Source organism: Bactrocera dorsalis, chromosome 5 (assembly GCF_023373825.1).
Source record: "Bactrocera dorsalis isolate Fly_Bdor chromosome 5, ASM2337382v1, whole genome shotgun sequence".
NCBI lineage: Eukaryota > Metazoa > Arthropoda > Insecta > Diptera > Tephritidae > Bactrocera > Bactrocera dorsalis.
In genome coordinates this window covers 19005677-19024353 of record NC_064307.1, presented here as the reverse complement: position 1 = coordinate 19024353, position 18677 = coordinate 19005677, and the positions used below count along the sequence as shown (strand labels likewise).

Genomic DNA, 18677 nt, shown 5'->3' with positions numbered 1-18677 from the left:
ATCGCGATCATGGCTTGATGCGATATTGTATTATCATCGTGTAAAGTCCCTAAATTGTTCATTCCCAACTCCGGCCGTTTACGACGATTTTTCTCATGCAACCGCTTCCATACGAACAAATAGAACTCCTTATTGATCGTATGTCCCTCCCGATCAAGTTCATGATGCACGAAATCACGAATATCAAAAAAAAAAAACAATGAGCATTACCATGATTTTTGGTTCCGGCTCGTTGTTTTTCACCCCATTCCTATTATTGTTGACTTGTTTGCATGTCAAACTCATAAATCTATGTCCCATAGGCAGTTATATGGTATCCAGGAATGTGAAATTGGAATTCGCACGATCAAGTATGTCCAAAGTGCCATGTTTACGATACTCTTTTTGAAAAGGAGATGGCGGCGAGTGGAGCAAGAATGCTTTTCATACCTAAAATGTCCGCCAAAATCATTCGAACGGACTTGCGAAAGATGTTGAGCTCTCTCCTGATCTCTTTAACACTTAGCTGACGATTTTCAAGCACAATATCCTTCACTTTTTTAATATTTTCATCAGTTGAAGTGTTCGAAGGTCGTCCAGAACGAGGCATGTCTTCAACGCCTTTGCAGGCTATTCCAAAAAAAAAATCCAAAAACAACTCATATCCACTGCTTATAAACAACCAACACACTGTGCGGCGCCTTGCCTTAAGGAATCACTCAAATGAAACGAAAGACTTAAGCAACAAACTCGAGCCAACTGAGCACATAAACTTCCTGAGTAGTGCACGAGCCAAATACTCAACTAGCGCAAAGTCAAAAACTCCAATTCTACGTTGGTGAGCGACAAAAAGGTGCAGAAATTTGGCCGAAAAACGCAACGACCGTCAGTAGGTTTTGTAGTTGGCAACGGTGAGCAGCGAAAACGAGCGAACTGAACGCATGCTTTGCGCAAAGTGTCGAGTTATACCGAACTGAACGGACGTGCTTTTGCGGCGACGCGTGAAACGAAATAGGCAACTAAGTATAAATATATAGAAATATTAAAAAAAATATTTAGAAATATTTAAAAAAATAGAAATATTAAAAAAAAATTTAGAAATATTTAAAAAAAATATATATTTCGAGTTTAAATATCAATTTAGGTGGAAATTTTTTGAGAAAAAAATAATTTCGAATTTTTGTTAATTTTCACAAAAAAAAAAAATTTGGTTTTGCATCTTTTTCAAAGTGCAAATAAAAACGTGTTTAACTTTTGTGTTTATATATATAAGAATACGTGAGTGTGTGGGCAAAAGTCAGATATTTAATTGCCCAAATAAAGCAAACAAATCCAAGCGTTAGAAAGCATTCCACATTCGCACGACTTGTTTTGGCAGTTTTGCATATAAAACAGTGTTTCAAATACACAAATTTTATTTCTTAAATATTTATAGAAGTGTGTTAAATGAAGCGCTGAAACAAATAATCCAAATTTTTTCAAAAAAACTCTCGAAACTAAATTTTACACTCCCATTTGTATGCATTTGTGAATTTTCAGGAAATAAAGCAGAAATACACTTCACCTACGCCGCGCAGTTGCTTCGTGTTTCAAATTGGTAATTTTGCTTATTTTTGTCAAAATAAAAAAGTAAAAATAGCAATAAATTGTATTAAGTTTAAATGTGCGATCGATCGCCCGAGCGATAAAATAACACAAGTGAAATTGTTGTGATTTGTGTGCGCATGTTGTGCGACCGACTGGCAGTGGCTGCAGAATTAGCTGGAAATAAAGAGTTGTGTGGATTTTTGTTGTTGTTGGCCTAAGCGGTTCATATTGAATTTCGTTAAAAGGTGTAGTAAAAATTCGTAGTGCCTTCGCATTCGCCCAATCACATTTCGTTTGGCTGCGCACTTATCATTCCCGCAGCCTAGATAGTGCTCGATTTCAAGCAGCACGTGCGTGGATTATATAAAGAGCGTGCACAAGTGTGAATAATCTGTAAAGTGCCGAACACGAACGGAATACGAAAAAATGTAAGTGATTTTAAATATACTGTTGTGTGTGTGTGTTGAAATTTGCTTATTTTGGTTCCTTTCTAATCTAGTTTTATTAGAATGAATTAGAATTATATTAGTGAGAAGTGTGTGTGATTTTCGAATTTTATATTTTGGGTTGCATATTTTATTTATTATATAATTATACGCGCTTTGGTCGATTTTTGAATAAAGAAATACGAAACAAAGCAGTGGTTACCAAGCAATATCAAAAATAGCTATCGCTTTAAGAAATTTTTTTGACTGCAAAAATCAATATTTCATCACGGAAAACAACTTAATGATGGAGTCGCGGTTGCAGAGTCGTTAAAAGTATTGCAGGAGTTTTTGGAGAGTTAACAATACCGCAAACACAAGTATTTGAGTGACAAAATGCATTCGGTTAAAGTTCAAGTGATCGAAAACTCGCCTTATAAGGCTATATACAGTCAAAAGGCGGAAAAACGAATTTCCAGAATTTTTTCTTTTAAATTAATTGATCCAATAATTTGTACACATGTTATGGAAACTTTTAACTGCATTTTAAGACTCACAGGTCATGGGCTTACGAATAGACATTGGAATCGTCTAACAATCTGCCGCATGACGCTTCAAAAATGAGACGAAACCGAAAGCGATGCTTTCTTTCCTTCCATGGTGTTCTTTGATTATTGTGGTATCGCTCACAATGAATACGTTTCACAGCATCCAATGATCTATAAGAAGTATTACTTAGCCATTTTAAGATGTCTGTGTGAAGCGGTTCCTCGTGGACGACCGAATTTGAGAGCATAATATTCATGGATTTTTTACCATTTTGAAATATTCATGACTTTTTAGCCAGACACGAAGTGAAGTTCATCGGTCAGCCACCAAATGTTTGTTTTTGCCTGTTCAGGTCAAATTTGATCAGATGGTAAAACTCATATTTGACCAATAATTCTTCATTTTGGCTAAATTACTTTTCTATTAGTTTTATTTTGAAATAAGAGCACAGGAAAAAAAACACTAACCACTGAGAAAGGAAAATACGATGAATTGGGTTGCAGTTCAAATACCAATTCTGTAATTTTTGTCAAAATTTTCACTAGTTCCATCATTCGCTTGATGAAACCGCACTCTATTATTTCTTAAATAGTAACGTTTTTCTACGATTTGATTTTTTTTAAACTAGTCACTGAACAAATTAATATCTATCCCAAAAAATAAATATTATAGTATTGCCAGGTGCAAAGCCAGCAGTCGTCTCGACTGACTGTCAGCCTTAAGCAAAACATGCTTCACACTTAATCGAAACATAAACTTAAGTTTACTACGATTGATTTGTTCAAAATCAAAGATCCATTGTTGGGTTTTGCAAATTGTGGTCTCGCATGGCACTCTCTTTGTTTGAAAATTTCGCATACCCTGCTACTATAACATTTCATACACGTTCTCTTGATATTTATACCTTGAATAAGGTTTAAGTTCGCCACTAAGTTTGTAGACAGGAGGAAATTTCGGATACCACATACGTAGGCTACCTCTCATATTTCTGGATTAGAAAAAAATCAAATTTTAAGTATCGATTATCATTATATCATTTTTCAAAGTATTCTCCAATAAAATCCATCTCGTATACTTTTGCATGCGTTTGCACCAATTTTCGAAGCACCTTTGTCACTCTGGTTGAGGTAGCTCCGAAACATGCATTTTGAGAGTATGAACTGCCTCTTCAGGTGTTGAACCCTTAGGTTATTTTTTTGATGTGATATCAAAAGAAGTCATTCCGTACTAAGTTAGGACTATACGTTGGATGACTCATCAAATTGAAATATTGGGTTTTCAAAAAAGTCTTGCGGTATTTTCGCTAGTTGGCGCTGGAAGCGCGTAGTTCTAGTTTTATTCGTCGCATCGGGTCATGCTATACCTTTTTGGAAAGCTCATTTGACGCGCTAATACGTGTTTGATTGATTGTCGTTTCTTTTAAGTCGTTCGTGAGTTATAGCGTCGCAAACATGGAGCAAAATAAAGAGGAAATACGGCATATTTTACAGTACTACTACGATAAAGACAAAAATGCATCTCAAGCCGCCAATAAAATTTGTAGTTTATGGACCCGATACAGTTTCCATTTCCACCGCACAACGATGGTTCAACGTTTTCGTTTTGGTGTAGAGGTGGTCAAAGATGCGCCACGCTCCGAAAGGCCTGTCGTCGAAAATTGCGATAAAATCGCTGAATTGGTCGAAAAAGACCGGCATAGTAGCAGCCGTAGCATCGGTCAAGAGCTGGGCATGAGTCATTAAAAATTAATTTCAATTTCAATAAAAAAAATTCAATAAAAATACGGCAAGACTGTTTTGTTAAACCAATATATAAATAAACGATCAGCGAGACGAGCTGAGTCGAGTCGATATCTGTATGTCTATCTGTCTGTCAGAATATACATACAGCATAACAAGTATATTTTTCAGCATTTGGATTACTTCTATTGATTTAAAAGCATCACGTGATGTTATGTTATGTCATATGATTTAATATTAGTTTTCATGTGACTGACAAATTTTTAGATTTTGATTTAAAATTGCGAAACAAGCATATTTTTTTAGCATTCTACTTATTTAATGATTTGAAAACGTCATGTCATATTGTGCTACATGATATGATTTGATATCGCATTTTAGGTGTCTGCCAAATTATTGAATTTTGATTTAAAATTGATATATAAGTATCTTTTCCAGCATTTGGATTAATTTTATTTATTCAAAACCGTTGATGATGTTGCGTTACATCATATGATTTAATGTCGCATCATATGACCTAAATATGTACCATATATCAAATGACATTTATACTTTTTTGGCATATTTTTTGGTAATTCAATAAATAAAAAATGATTTTAATATTCTTTTGAATTTTTAATAGAATTTATTAATATTTAAAGTCAAATCACAACAATTCTAATATGATGTGACATCACATCTTCTCCTTACTGAAGTCATTTGTAGCATTTTCTTTAACTATAATTTTAATTTATATGTTCATGGCCCCTCTCATGCTTAGAGTTGTCGTTTTATGCTTATATGGCATAAGTTTGCGAATTAATCTGTATAACTTGACTCCGTTTTTCTGTGACTACCAAATTAGTGAATTTAAAGCAGCGCAAAACCTAAAAATGTAGCATTTTCAGCAAATTGTAAGATCAGATTTTACCAAATATGCTTTTTGTCATATATTGGCGTTGCTTATAATAGCTTTATATAACGGCATTAGTGGTATAATTGATTTATCTAACGCAAAGTCAAATGTATGTACATAAATGGACTGCCTTTTTATAGGGAAATGATATTTGCAAACTATTAGAAAGATTTTAAAACTTGGCTTCACACAAAAAAAACGTTTTTTCAATGCAATCTTTGCTAAACACTTAACATAAATCTACAAGACTTGCCAAACAATTTAAGGAAACGAGGAAGGCAGCTTGACACTAATCGACGACAATGCCAAATTCGGCAGAAAAAATATAGCGCTGAAGGTTAAAGCAGCAAAGCAATTTAGCAAATGCAAAAGAAAATAGCAAAATATTTTTAAAATGTTCACACTTAATTAAGTAAGAAGATTGATTGATATGACCATTGAGCTATTAACAGACTTGAACCATGCGGGTGGTTGCTTGATTTTTATAGTTTTCTGCATAAAAGGTGTTATATGTATATATATGTATATGTGCTAAAATATACGCTTATACATAGTGGTATATGTATGGTACTTTAATACCTTGGCACTAACATGCCGTTGAATCATATGGCTATTGTTTCGTCAAGCAAATTTTTTGTCTAAAAAAAGCTACACAACAGCTATTGCGAAGCTTTGAGTGCATGCTGAGGGCGTAGACGTCACATAATACATATACATGTGCACATATGCTTGGCTTAAGCCAACGCCAAAACTTGTCAAATCCCAACAGAGATACACGCGTCAAATGATCATGGCCAAAGCCGGCTTTGTTGAGATCAGCTAACAACAAAAACACCACTATCACAACATAGTCAGATAAAATCTGACAGTTCAGCAACCACAAAGTGGAAACAAAAGTATAAGTATACATATGTATATAAACATGTATGTATGTATTTGTCGTGATGCTTCATTTATGGTCTGTGCAAAGTTTCCACGCAATAAAACACATTAACGCTATCTGAAAGTGAATAAAACCATAAACAGAAAACAAAAAGCCCACAAGCAACGCCAAAGCACACATACTCTTATACACACACAGTTATATGAACACATGCACACACTTATATGAACACACACATACACTTATATGCACACGCATGTCACTTCGCCAAAACAACGGCTGTCAACTCGCCTGTCAAAAATCCAATATTTTGTCAAACACTTGGACATGCGCGCACACAAACACACTGACAACAGCAATATAAAAAGCCGAAGCAAAAGTAAAAGTGTTGAAATAACCGTTAAAAATTGCTTTGCATAACTTTTGTCATGGCTGTCAAACATTTTGCGGCGCTGCGCAACAGCCGGGAAGCGAAAAAAGTTGTTGCTCGCATCGCCGTAGAGGACACCAGAAATTCAAAAGCTTCAACATACAAAGTAAATGCATTGCAAAAAACGGTGATCTATTGTGCGAACAACTCGGCACATACTTACATACCTACAAAGTAACCCATCTATTTATATATACTCGCATTTATATGCATATATAACCTTTGTATATGGTATATAGCAGAGTATAATAAAATCTGCCTCCGCTGCTATTGAGTTTGATTTGAATTTTTGGGCTAGTCTCTGGCACAGTGACCGGCATTGAAATGCAAATAAATTGGTTTTTCTGCAAAAAAATAAAAATAAAGTCAAAGTGATCTATTGTAGTGCGGGCGGTTTGACCGTTATGCCGCTGATTGTATTTTTTGCTGATGCCATTTGGAGCAGTGAAGCTGCTTTTATCGTTGCCTGATCTCTTAATGTTGAATTTTTTATTATACGGTAGGAAATTATTTGCTGTTCGATACTGTAAGAGTGTTTCACGTATGTTGGCAATCCTAGTGTTATGATATTATACATACTTATATTTACAGTAACTTGAAATATACATCTCGGCCAAAAAATGGAATTAAATCGCGATCATTTTTACCCAATTATTCTTTACAACGTTCGAATTCCATGAACGGCGTCCAAAATCAGTAGTTATTTTGGAAACTATTGATGCTGTGCGCAAACTGATATCGTAAGATCGTCATGTGACCTATCGTGAGATTGAAACTACTATGAGCATTAGTGGGAACAGCATACACTCAATATTGTATGACCATTTGATTGTCAAAAACTAACTGGAACAACTGTATGTTTGAGCACTGAAAACATCGATTGGATGAGCCATCTACCGTATAGTCGAATAACTCTTTTTTGTTCCCATTTGACAAAGATTCGAACCTTTTTCGACACCTGAAACTGCAATGGATTCATTCAGAACGCATGTTTTGGATATACCTCAATGAGAGTGGCCAATGTCTCGGAGCATTTCGTTCAAAAATATGCGAAAGTCTATATATCTTAATGAAGCTTGTTTTGAATAACAATAAACCAGTTTTCGATGATTAATATTGGTTTCTATTTTCTAATCTCTTAATATAAAAGCCAACCCTTGTATCTAATCTAACCATTGATGACTGTTAATTACCTTAGTCTGGTTACGCTCCTTTTCTTTGACATTTTAGCGGCATAATGCAATCTATCTCTGTCGGTTACTGTACCAATCTTCGGAATAGACCTTTTCAAAGGGAGCTCTATAGGCGACGGTGATTTTAGGAACTTATTTACGCTAACTGAACTAAAATGAATAATGGGGTCTTTACCTACATAAGACTAGCTAGTGAAGTGGGGGCGTTCTTAGCTTCACATATTTTTTTCACAAATTGGTGAATTTGTAAATAAAACTTTTGAAATCCATTCATCTCGTAGCCGATCTCCAAAAGTAACTTCCTAAAAAGTCTGTCTGACAGCGGTGAGAAGTATTTATCTGCTTAAACAGATCTTAAGTTCAAAAATCAAACAAAGGAATTGTTATTATTATAACTTACAATACACAGTGGCATAAAAAAATTATTTTTTTCTTTCAAAAATCTTATTCATTCGAATATTATGTATATTATTGGATACTTTTCCGGAACATAGTAGTAGACTAATTACTCAATGGAAACAAGACAACTATATTGTAACATTATATTGGTCGTCACAGTCACTAGACGCCAATGCAATAGAGAATGTTTGGGCTTTAATGACAGCCACAATATCAGAAAAATATTTAATGCCAACAAAAAATTTCATTCGGCTACTACAACATAACTAAAAGTCGCTTCCTGTGTAATGTGCGAAAAATTTAGCTGAATATCTAGCGGCCTAGCTTCAGAGATATGTATATCAGTAACTGAAACATTTTGTTCCTAAGGCTGGAAGAGGTCGTCAAAAACAAACTTTCTAACAAAATGAGAATGAAATGCATCACTTGACCAAAGACTTAGCTCTTTACGACAGCCGCCTCGTGAGTAAATTGAGATTATCTATTGGTTGAGGAACTCTAGTAACTATGGCATAAGATCTATTTAGTTTTATTGCTTTATGAAGTTTTAACAACTGAAAAATCTCAAACAGTTATTTAATGAAATTTTTGGCTTTTATAGGACGATCATTTTTTATACTCTGAGCCTCTTGGAATTTTGTTACGCAATATAATTACTACAAAAATCTAACTTTAAAGAACAAGAGCACTAAAAAAACTTGAATTCACTTTCGTACAAGTTCATAAGGAGACTTTTAATAGTTTGAATACATATTTCATACTTACTGCCCGCATTGAACCCGGAAGAAAAGGAATAGCTTGATCATTTTGCAATCCATATAAAGTCCTCATTTCTATAACGCACACAAAACTCACTAAAAACTAAACTCGTTCAACACATTCAAAGCAAATATTCCGACATTCTTTCAACGTTTTACTGCACTAACAAGGTTGCGCAATTCTTTTGTGATTTACTTTTTTTGTCTTTTCGCACTTTGGCACCCTCAATTCAGAGATGTAAAAAAGTTGATTGATTAACTTGCAAAATCAATTAGCGCATTGTGCGCGCCCTCATGAATATTCATCTATGTGTTATATGTGGTACATGGATTTGTAGAATGGATACTTTTATGTGCACACACCTGCTGAAGTGATAATAAGAATGTCCTAAGGTCCGCATATGGTTAAGTGCTTTGTGTGTTTGGTGTGTCAATGGCATTCAGCATGAATAGAGCGCATTCAACAATAAAATAGATTTGTTATTTATGAAAATTTATACCCAATGATAAAAAACAAACAAATATTGATAAATTAGTATGAAAATCATACAAAAATAACATGATTGTTATGAGCAAGCCAGCTTGGATTTAATTGTTCCAAATTGGCTTTCAGATAATTAACCATTCCCCAGATTATTTTGAGAAATGCTGCAGAGTCGCTCGTAACATTTACTCAGACACGAACAGGCAGTAATAGTCCTTAATATATCAATCAAATGTGTCTATGGAGATGTGTGTCTATGGAGATGTTTCAACCACAGTCTGGATAGTTGAGATGAAACGATCTAAATGGTTCCAGCTCACCTTTTTCCATTCAACTTTGACAATTTGCGGTCGATAATATATTTAACATACCGAGGCGCGATGCACCTTGCTAAAAGCAATTAGTTCGGATGAACTAGAAAACCATAAAAAAGTAAAATACATTAAATTTAAGTGAGAAATATTCAAAAATCGTTCAAGATCTTATTTAAATACCAAATTGGAATACAAAAGTGTTCTGATTTCAACTAGGGTAGTATGAGGACGTAACAGTTGAATCAATATGAAGAGAGCAGCCAAACCTTATATCCGAATTTAAGTTTTATGAAAAAGATATGACTGACTTGGAAACAAATTTAGCCAACCTTAAGGGATTATACCATAAAAATGCAATTTTTTTGAAGAGGAAGATTAATTTTTTGGGAAAATGGAGACCTCCAAAAAGAAAGACGACACTTTGTCACAAAATTTTTTCCGAAACCGAAATTATTATCAAAATTTTTATTTCTTCTGTCATTCCTAATATTTCTGATATAAATGTCCACAAAGGTTTTATTGGGTTGTCAAAAAAAGTCTTGCGGTATTTTCGCTAGTTGGCGCTGAAAGCGCGTAGTTCTAGTTTTATTCGTCGCATCGGGTCATGCTATACCTTTTTGGAAAGCTCATTTCACGCGCTAACACGTGTTTGATTGATTGTCGTTTCTTTTAAGTCGTAGTCGTTCGTGAGTTATAGCGTCGCAAACATGGAGCAAAATAAAGAGAAAATATGGCATATTTTACAGTACTACTACGATAAAGGCAAAAGTGCATCTCAAGCCGCCAATAAAATTTGTGCAATTTATGGACCCGATACAGTTTCCATTTCCACCGCACAACGATGGTTTCAACGTTTTCGTTCTGGTGTAGAGGTGGTCGAAGATGCGCCACGCTCCGGAAGGCCTGTCGTCGAAAATTGCGATAAAATCGCTGAATTGATCGAAAGAGACCGGCATAGTAGTCATCAAACCGTTATAAACCATTTGAGGAAGCTTGGAGTCACTAAGAAGCTCGATGTATGGGTGCCACACGAATTGATTCAATAAAAATACCGCAATACTTTTCTGATAACCCAATATAAATAATTCAAGTCGATCGGTCCAGCCGTTTTGACAAAGACTTGCCGGTCTTGATCATAGCGGAAGAGGTACGGCCCAATGCCGTCGCCAGCCCGTAAACCGCACCAAACCATAACTTTTTCGGGATGCAATTTTGACTCATGAAGTACGTGTGGATTACTGCCTGACCAATAACACATATTTTACTTATTGACGAAGCCATTCAGCCAGAAATCAGCCTCAACGCTGAAGATGATTTTTCGATAAAAATCCGGATTATTTTGAAGTTGTGGTCAAGCAGCTTCCGTTCTTGCGTCAATTTGTCCTTGTAAGAATGTAAGTCAAGGTCTTTTTGCACAATTCACCACAACGACGTCACAGAGATGGCAAACGCTTGAGAACGTCGTGTGAGGGACTGAGTTGGGTCTTCCTCAATTGATGCGCCAACGGCAGCAATATTCTCGACACTATGGGCACTTCTTTGTCTCACTGGCACGGAAACATCTTGTGCTCTGCCTGTGGATTCAAATTTTTCCACTAGACGCTCAATTGTTGATCTGGCAGGACGCGTATGACGATCATAAATTGAACGGAGTGATCTTTAAGTTGATTCCGAATTTCGGTAGTAAATTTTAATAATTTCGACTCGTTGTTGGATCGCACATATATTTTTCCATAATAAAATGACAAACCTTACTGTAGAGAAATTTCAAAGAATGGGAAAAAATATGACGCTGTTTGCTGTCCTTATTGGTCTACTTTTTTTTAGCGTCTTGGAAAGCAATGATTTGGATGAAAGCAATATGACAAGCCACCAAATCATTATCTTCATAACTTCTTTCTGTAAATAAATAATTGCTGTGACATTAAAACTGAACTCATACCACTACAAAATGGACCAGTTCTCTAGTAAAACGATTGTTTTACTATTTCACAGAAGGTTATGTTCGCCAAATATATTTGCGTACTTCAGGCAACAATTGTAAAAGTAGTCCGGCACCTAAGGCCACCCCCATACGAGGAAGGAGCATTAGAACACAAACATATACAGTTGTGTGTACATAAAATTTGCACATATGCTACATATGTAAATTTATACTGACCAGGTTTTCGGACCACATATTTGTTTGCTTTCAATTTGACTTGTTACGCTCCCGGAAGTCTACATACGCGCTTATTTTCTTATAACCAGACACCGACAATATGAGTACATTCTATGTGGGAACAAAAGTAACACTTTATGACTTTATATTTAATTACAAAAAAAAGAAACTTTCAACTTATGTGCTCAATCTTGTTATTGCGTGTCCATAAACAACACATCTGCGTGTATGTATGTATAGTGTGTTCGAATGGCCATGCAAGGCGAGCATTGAAAATCGGTTCTGAACGAGTAGGTAATGAATACTTGAAAGTAGTTTGAACGAACTTTGAAACACCAATTGTAATTGATTTTGTTTGATTTTGTTTCGTTGTTGCTTTTCTAATATATGTACGTCATTGCTTGACATAAAAAGTTGTTTGATCTGCTATCGACGCGATTGTAACGAATTTATTGGTTTACGCACGCAATTGAGGGCCTTAAATGGTGTTTACTTTTTCAGCGGAATTAAATTACTGGTGGCTAATTGAGTTGTTCAAAGAGAATGTGCATATAACAAAATGACAAAATAATTTTATGTAGTTGAATTGAATTTTTTTACAATGCTTTTTCGCAGTGCCGCTCGAAGTCGTCTGACCACACCTTAACTACGCAATTATGTCGAGAGCTAAACTTGACGTAAATAATTGAAAAAAAAAAATAATAATAATGCTAATGATAACAAATAAATTATAGAGCAATTGTTTCTTAAACCAAATACCAAAACTATCATTTAAGAATACATGCACATTAGAGATCAATTTACCAATTCTTTCCGTTTTATTTTCAATATTTAATAGAATACTCTATATTGCCCACAATTATAGCAGAATAAATCTGTACTTATATAACATACTTTTTGTTACTTTTTTACTCCAAGCAGTTTGTCTCGCAATTACAAAGTGTTATAGTTTTTCTGTCGACGCATATATAACTGACCAAACCATCGATTAGACGGCCATTAAGTTAGAAAAACTGCTATTAAAAGTTGTGTCAGTGCAAAAGGAGTGTTTGGTAATTGATTTGATTTCGAACGGTTGTTTTGATTGTTCGTGTTCATTAGCAAAATTAACTAATTAGGCGACAATTAAAAATTAAGAGCTCAATTAAGCCAATTATTAGGTGAGTTTAATAATATCAACCCTTCATAATTGGATTAGATTTTTTACAACCGTTGTTTCATTAGCTGAGAAAAGTGCTTCAAGAGTTGAACCAACACATATAGGACGGTAGGTTAGGTTAGGTTAGATCATGAACCACATTAACCTACCATTATACATGTCCTAGTTTAGTTGGAGAAGCGCTTTTCTCACAAAAATCGTTGAATCTAAGTTATGCAGAAATTCTTTTGTGTTACCCAAAAACTTCTAAAAGACAGATAATAAGATCCTCATCAATGGACGAAACAGTTTGTGCTTACAATAAACTTCTTAAGGCGGTTAATATCTATCTCAGTAACTTCATTGGGTTCGCCAAAGTTGTGTCAACCGTGATATTTGCAGTGACGAGATGATTCCAACTCGCCTTCCTCTATATAGCTTTGGCAAAGAGCGTCCGTCAGAATACTCAGCCGCACTGCATGTAAGTCTATTGGACAGTGTGCAGCCAGAACACCTACAATTGTAGCGAGATTGGCTTTGCTTAGAGCCCGTAGTTTGGATTACCTCTAATGGTTCACTTTTGGACAGAAGTATCTTGAAGACGCACAAGTTCTTGTTGTTAACCTCCGCTTCCTGAGCTCACTGATGATTCAATGATCCCATGCCAGAACGCATGCAGGGATCGGAGAGCCGATTTGGCTTTAATCAGATGAAATTGAGGAAAGAGTGGCTTCCCTAGCCAGCTCATCGGCTTTGCAGTTTCCGGCGATGTCAATGTAGCCGGGCATTAATACTAGTCTAATATGGAAAAAGCTGAAAGCTAATGCTAATAATGTGAAGCACTTCTTGACTAGTTTTCGGTGAGCTCAGAGCCAGTATAGCCGCTCGGCTGTTACAGTGGATATACATTTTTCCGAAAGGTCTTTGGAGCTTGAAAGATAGAAGATCCGTCGGTGAAGAAGCTCAATGCACCCCTTCTCAAACGGCTTCGCCTCGTCCAAAAAAAAGGTGTGTGAACCAAAGGAACCGTTAGGATTCTGCAGTGCAGTGAAGTGAAGTTGAATGGAAAGAATGCAACCAAAGGAGTGGAGAATTTAAGTGTGTCCGTGTCCGGAGTCCCTCATATACCCAGTTTTCCTAAGTCTAATATAAGTCTTTGTGACCAAGTACCTACCGCTCTTTGAACATGCTATAGCTGCTTAGCTAGCGTGGTTCTTCCACACGCCCTAAACCAAAAAAACGACCTCATAATACATTATTGGCTTAACTATGTCTTCACAGAGCCAGAAAAACCAGCTCTGCCCAATCGCTCCTCTACAACAGTATAAGGCGGCAAATGCCTTCCTCACTCTCTTCTCTATGATAGGGTCTTATAACTCTAAGCTCTAAAAAGCAATAGTGTTTAATCTGCTATCAGCGGATGCCAACACGATGGCACTGTTTCTTTAAATTTTTCGATGTAATCGTCATTAACGGCACTAACGATGATAAGGCGGATTTTCAATAACTGCATGACCGTCAACGCAAAATTTTGAGTAAACTCGTTGTCCAATACCTTTCTATGGCAAAAATTATTGAAAAATGGTTGCACCCCAACTAAATGAGATTCCATTATATTAGTACCTTCTATTGAAGATTATAATACAGTAAGCGTAGTAATAGGAAAAGAATAGACATTTACTATGTGAAAACTGGTTAGTAGGAGGAATCCATTAATCTTGACAGTAGAACGACTATAGTTGTATAACACGATGTCTTCCTCTGATTGCCAATCTTATATCAAACTCTAACCCCCAGAAAATGGAACATTCTATTTCAAGATTCATCGTTTGTAAATTTGAAATTTAAAAGTGTAACAATAAGCTTTAGCTCATAACCTAACCTAACATTTGTGATATTTCTCACTCCATAAGTGCTTTTAAATTTTACTAAACCCGCCACTTAATATTCCTTATCAAGTTGCACAACAAAAATAGAAAAATAAACAGAAGCTATATTATTTAATTAATTTAGAGAATATTCAAACACAATCTCACTCCAAACAAAACATGTTGGATATTCCAAATTGGTTACAGGAGGGTTTTTTCATAGTGTTAACATGATGTATTCAGCGTGTTAGTTAGTACTGTACTATTTTCTTATGCTATTTCCGGCACTTTATTGCTAATATGGTTTAATACACTAGGAATTACGTACTCCTCTTTCCCCTTTCCATTTACTTTTTACTTTCTGTAGGTGATCTCAAAAATATTTGTAGTCACAACAACTACAACAAACAGTTTATGTGCACCTCGAAGTTAACATCTGTTCGCTATTTGCAACAATAAAATGTAGCTTAAAATTCAGTTCACAATTGATTAGGTAACTGGAATAATCCACTGGTTGCTGCGAAACTCACATGTAATCCCACAAACGTAGCGTAAAACAATGAAAATTTGCTAATAAAATAAAAGCAACAAAAGCATTTTACTTTTCCTCACAGATGCAAGTACTAACTGAATACGAAATTAGATGCTATCACACACACCGATTTTTATAAAAGTGCTATAAACAAGCTAATTTATATTTCTACCAACAAAGTCAGTGAACGAGTTGGAGTAGCACACAAAAAAAATTGCAAAAACAAAACAGAAACAACAACAAAAACAATAAAATACACCCTGCGCAAATAGAAAAGTTTCCATACAAGGACTTTAGTTTGAACGAACAGTTTGTATGGTAGCTATATGATATAGTGGTCCGATCTGAACAATTTTTTCAAAGATTTTACCATTATACTAGAATAGTTATGTATGTCAAATTTCGTGAAGATATCACGTCAAATAAAAATATTTTTCATACAAAGACTTTTATTTGATTGGTCAGTTTCTATGGTGGCTATATCATATAGTTGTCCGATCTGAACAATTTCTTCAAATATTGTACCGTTCACTTGGACAGTCATGTATGTCAAATTTCGTGAAGATATCATGTCAAATAAAAATATTTTTCATACAAAGACTTTTATTTGATCGGTCAGTTTCTATGGTGGCTATATCATATAGTGGTCCGATCTGAACAATTTGTTTAGGGATTGTGCCTCTGCCTTGAATAATTGTTTGTGCAAAATTTCGTGAAGATATCTCGTCATATAAACAAGTTTTCAATAAAGGACTTGAGTTTGATCGGTCAGTTTCTATGGTGGCTATATCATATAGTAGTCCGATCTGAACAATTTCTTCAAATATTGTACCGTTCACTTGGACAGTCATGTAAAATAGCGTGAAGATATCACGTCAAATAATTTTTTTTTCATACAAGAACTTGATTTTGCTCGGTCAGTTTGTATGACAACACATAGATATAGTGGTCCGATCTCAACAATTTATTTGGATATTATGTCGATGCCTTGGATACTAGTCTATACCAATTTCGTGACGATATCTTGTCATATAAAAAAGTTTTCCATACAAGGACTTGAGTTTGATCGCCCAATTTGTATGGTGGCTATATCATATAGTTGTCCGATCTGAATAATTTGTTTGGAGATTGTGTCTCTGCCTTGAATAATTGTTTGTGCAAAATTTCGTGAAGATATCTCGTCATATAAACAAGTTTTTCATACAAGAATATGCTTTTGATCGATCAGTTTGTATGACAGCTATATGCTATAGTGGTCCGATAAAAAGGATTTCGACAAATAAGTAGCTCATTGAAGAGAAAATAAGATTAATAAAATTTCAGATCGATATCTTCAAAACTTGAGGACTAGATCGCACATATATAAACAAACGAACGGACAGTTAATTTACCATGTGTAGGGTATAGAAAATGAGAGAAACATCAAAAACTCAAAGTGACAGACCTTTCACAGGTTTAAAATAAGAGAAATAAAGCAGATACTCACTCACCCACACACACCTGTATATACATATTCGAAGCTTGTTAGCTCATCAGACAGCAATTGACTTTTTAGCAAAACGTTAATTTATACCAAACGATGCGCCAGTCATGACGGCACTTTTAACACCATTTTGTTGTTGACCCGTTGTTTTTGTTTTCACTTTTGTAACTTGCATTTTCTATTTATTTGCTTAACCGCACAATGACTCTCGTAAAGTAAATAGACAACATGTACAACAACAACAACAGCAAAAACACTGAAACGAGATAAACAGACGAAAGATAGTTTTAAAAACAGTTAATTAATAGTTATGACACGTCAACTACTTAGTAAGTACTTATTCATCGTAATGAGTGACTGCTGGGCACTACGCCCACCTGAGCGTGTGCTGACGTTTATTTCGTGCTTATTAACTGTTAATTTATAGCAGTTTTCGTTTTAATGTTTAAATTGATGGGTTTAGGAAGTGATTGTTACTTGAAAACCACTAATTGTATACAAAAAGTTTAATATTGTGGTTACTTTTTTTAATGTGCAATGGTGATATTTCATTTAGGGCAATTTGCTCTTAATTAGATTAGTCGTTAAATTAGAACTCAATTAGCCTCATACAATCAATTTGCAGCTAACTGAAATGAAAATTGATATGTGAATCGCCACAAATATTCTAAACAGAAAGCGGATGTCTAGAAATTTTGTGCACTCAAAGAAGCAGTATAGCTTCTGTGAACTTTATAATGATAAATTTTAAGGGAGGTCAGCTAATCTGATTGCCCCATAACGGAGCGGATTGAGAAATTGGTTTGTAAACGTGCCTTTATTTTCTCAATAACAGTGGATTAGTATCTAGATGCTAAATGTTCAGGTATTCACAAGGAAAAAATACTTTTTAGATACGAGTAAATGTGGTCTATGAGAAGAAAACACTTTCCTCCAGCATTTTATGAGATGGTGCGAAATCAAGTGAAATCGAGTAATAATTACGCCATAACTACTGAAATAGAGTATCTGGATAATGGGTACTGCTCCGACTTTTCTTATTGAAAGAATTTGAAGTTGTTACAAACTTCTCTTAGCAGTTAGGTACTAATATAAGCATCAAAGTACCTACACATGTTTGATTTTACACCGAAAATATCGGCAAATTTGCGAGATATGGCAATAAAATAAAGTTTATATGCTTATGTATTAAAAATGAATAAAATTTGTTCAGTTCTTCTTATAGACTCAATATAAGAAATATCATAATTTTTACTATTCTAGCTGATTTTATACTTTTTTAGTCGACCATCTTAATGAAATTAACTATGTTTTGAAACCCGGTCACATTTTAATCTGGGCAAAAAATAGTAAGAATCTTTAATTTAGATTTCGCGCAAAAACTCATTCCTTGAAATATTTACTCTTTCAGGTTGATATGACTGTCAGGGACATCTGTGTCAAATATCACATCAAAATAGTCATTAGTCTTTAGTATATGCTTGTCTTTCTGAAGTACATAAAGTGCATTTGGCGATTTTTACGATGAGTGAAATTATTCAACAAAGTTTCCATTAAATCTTGTGTGTGGAATCAAATTTCTGTTGTCGAAACATTCAGAATGTTGGAAAAGGCCCTCGGCGATCATTGTCTGTCGCGAGCAAGTGCTTTTGATTGGTGCAACTTATTCAAAGGAGGTCGAGAACGCGTTGACGATGAACCACGTATAGGGCGGCCATAAACATTAACTTATGAGCTACACGTTAATAAAATGAAAGAATTGGTGTTCAAGAATTGATGATTAACAGTCAGAGATCTCTTGATTGGGTCAAAAATCACGAAATTCCTTCGAATAACAGCATCTCTTTTTGAAGCAATGCT

General features: G+C 35.0%; 1 protein-coding gene across 2 annotated transcripts in view; it reads left to right on the top strand.

Annotated features, from left to right (window-relative positions):
- Positions 1-853: 853 nt before the first annotated feature.
- LOC105225150 (protein spaetzle 5) overlaps positions 854-18677 on the top strand; it is a 33021-nt gene continuing 15197 nt past the window's right edge. Inside the window, exons 1-2 of one of the 2 annotated variants that reach the window (XM_049457668.1) lie at positions 854-1002; positions 1519-1576. The gene's annotated coding sequence lies outside the window, so the exon portion shown is untranslated. Of the gene's footprint in view, positions 1003-1518; positions 1577-12807; positions 12957-18677 lie in introns of those variants that run through there. The other variant, XM_049457669.1, reaches the window with a different exon arrangement.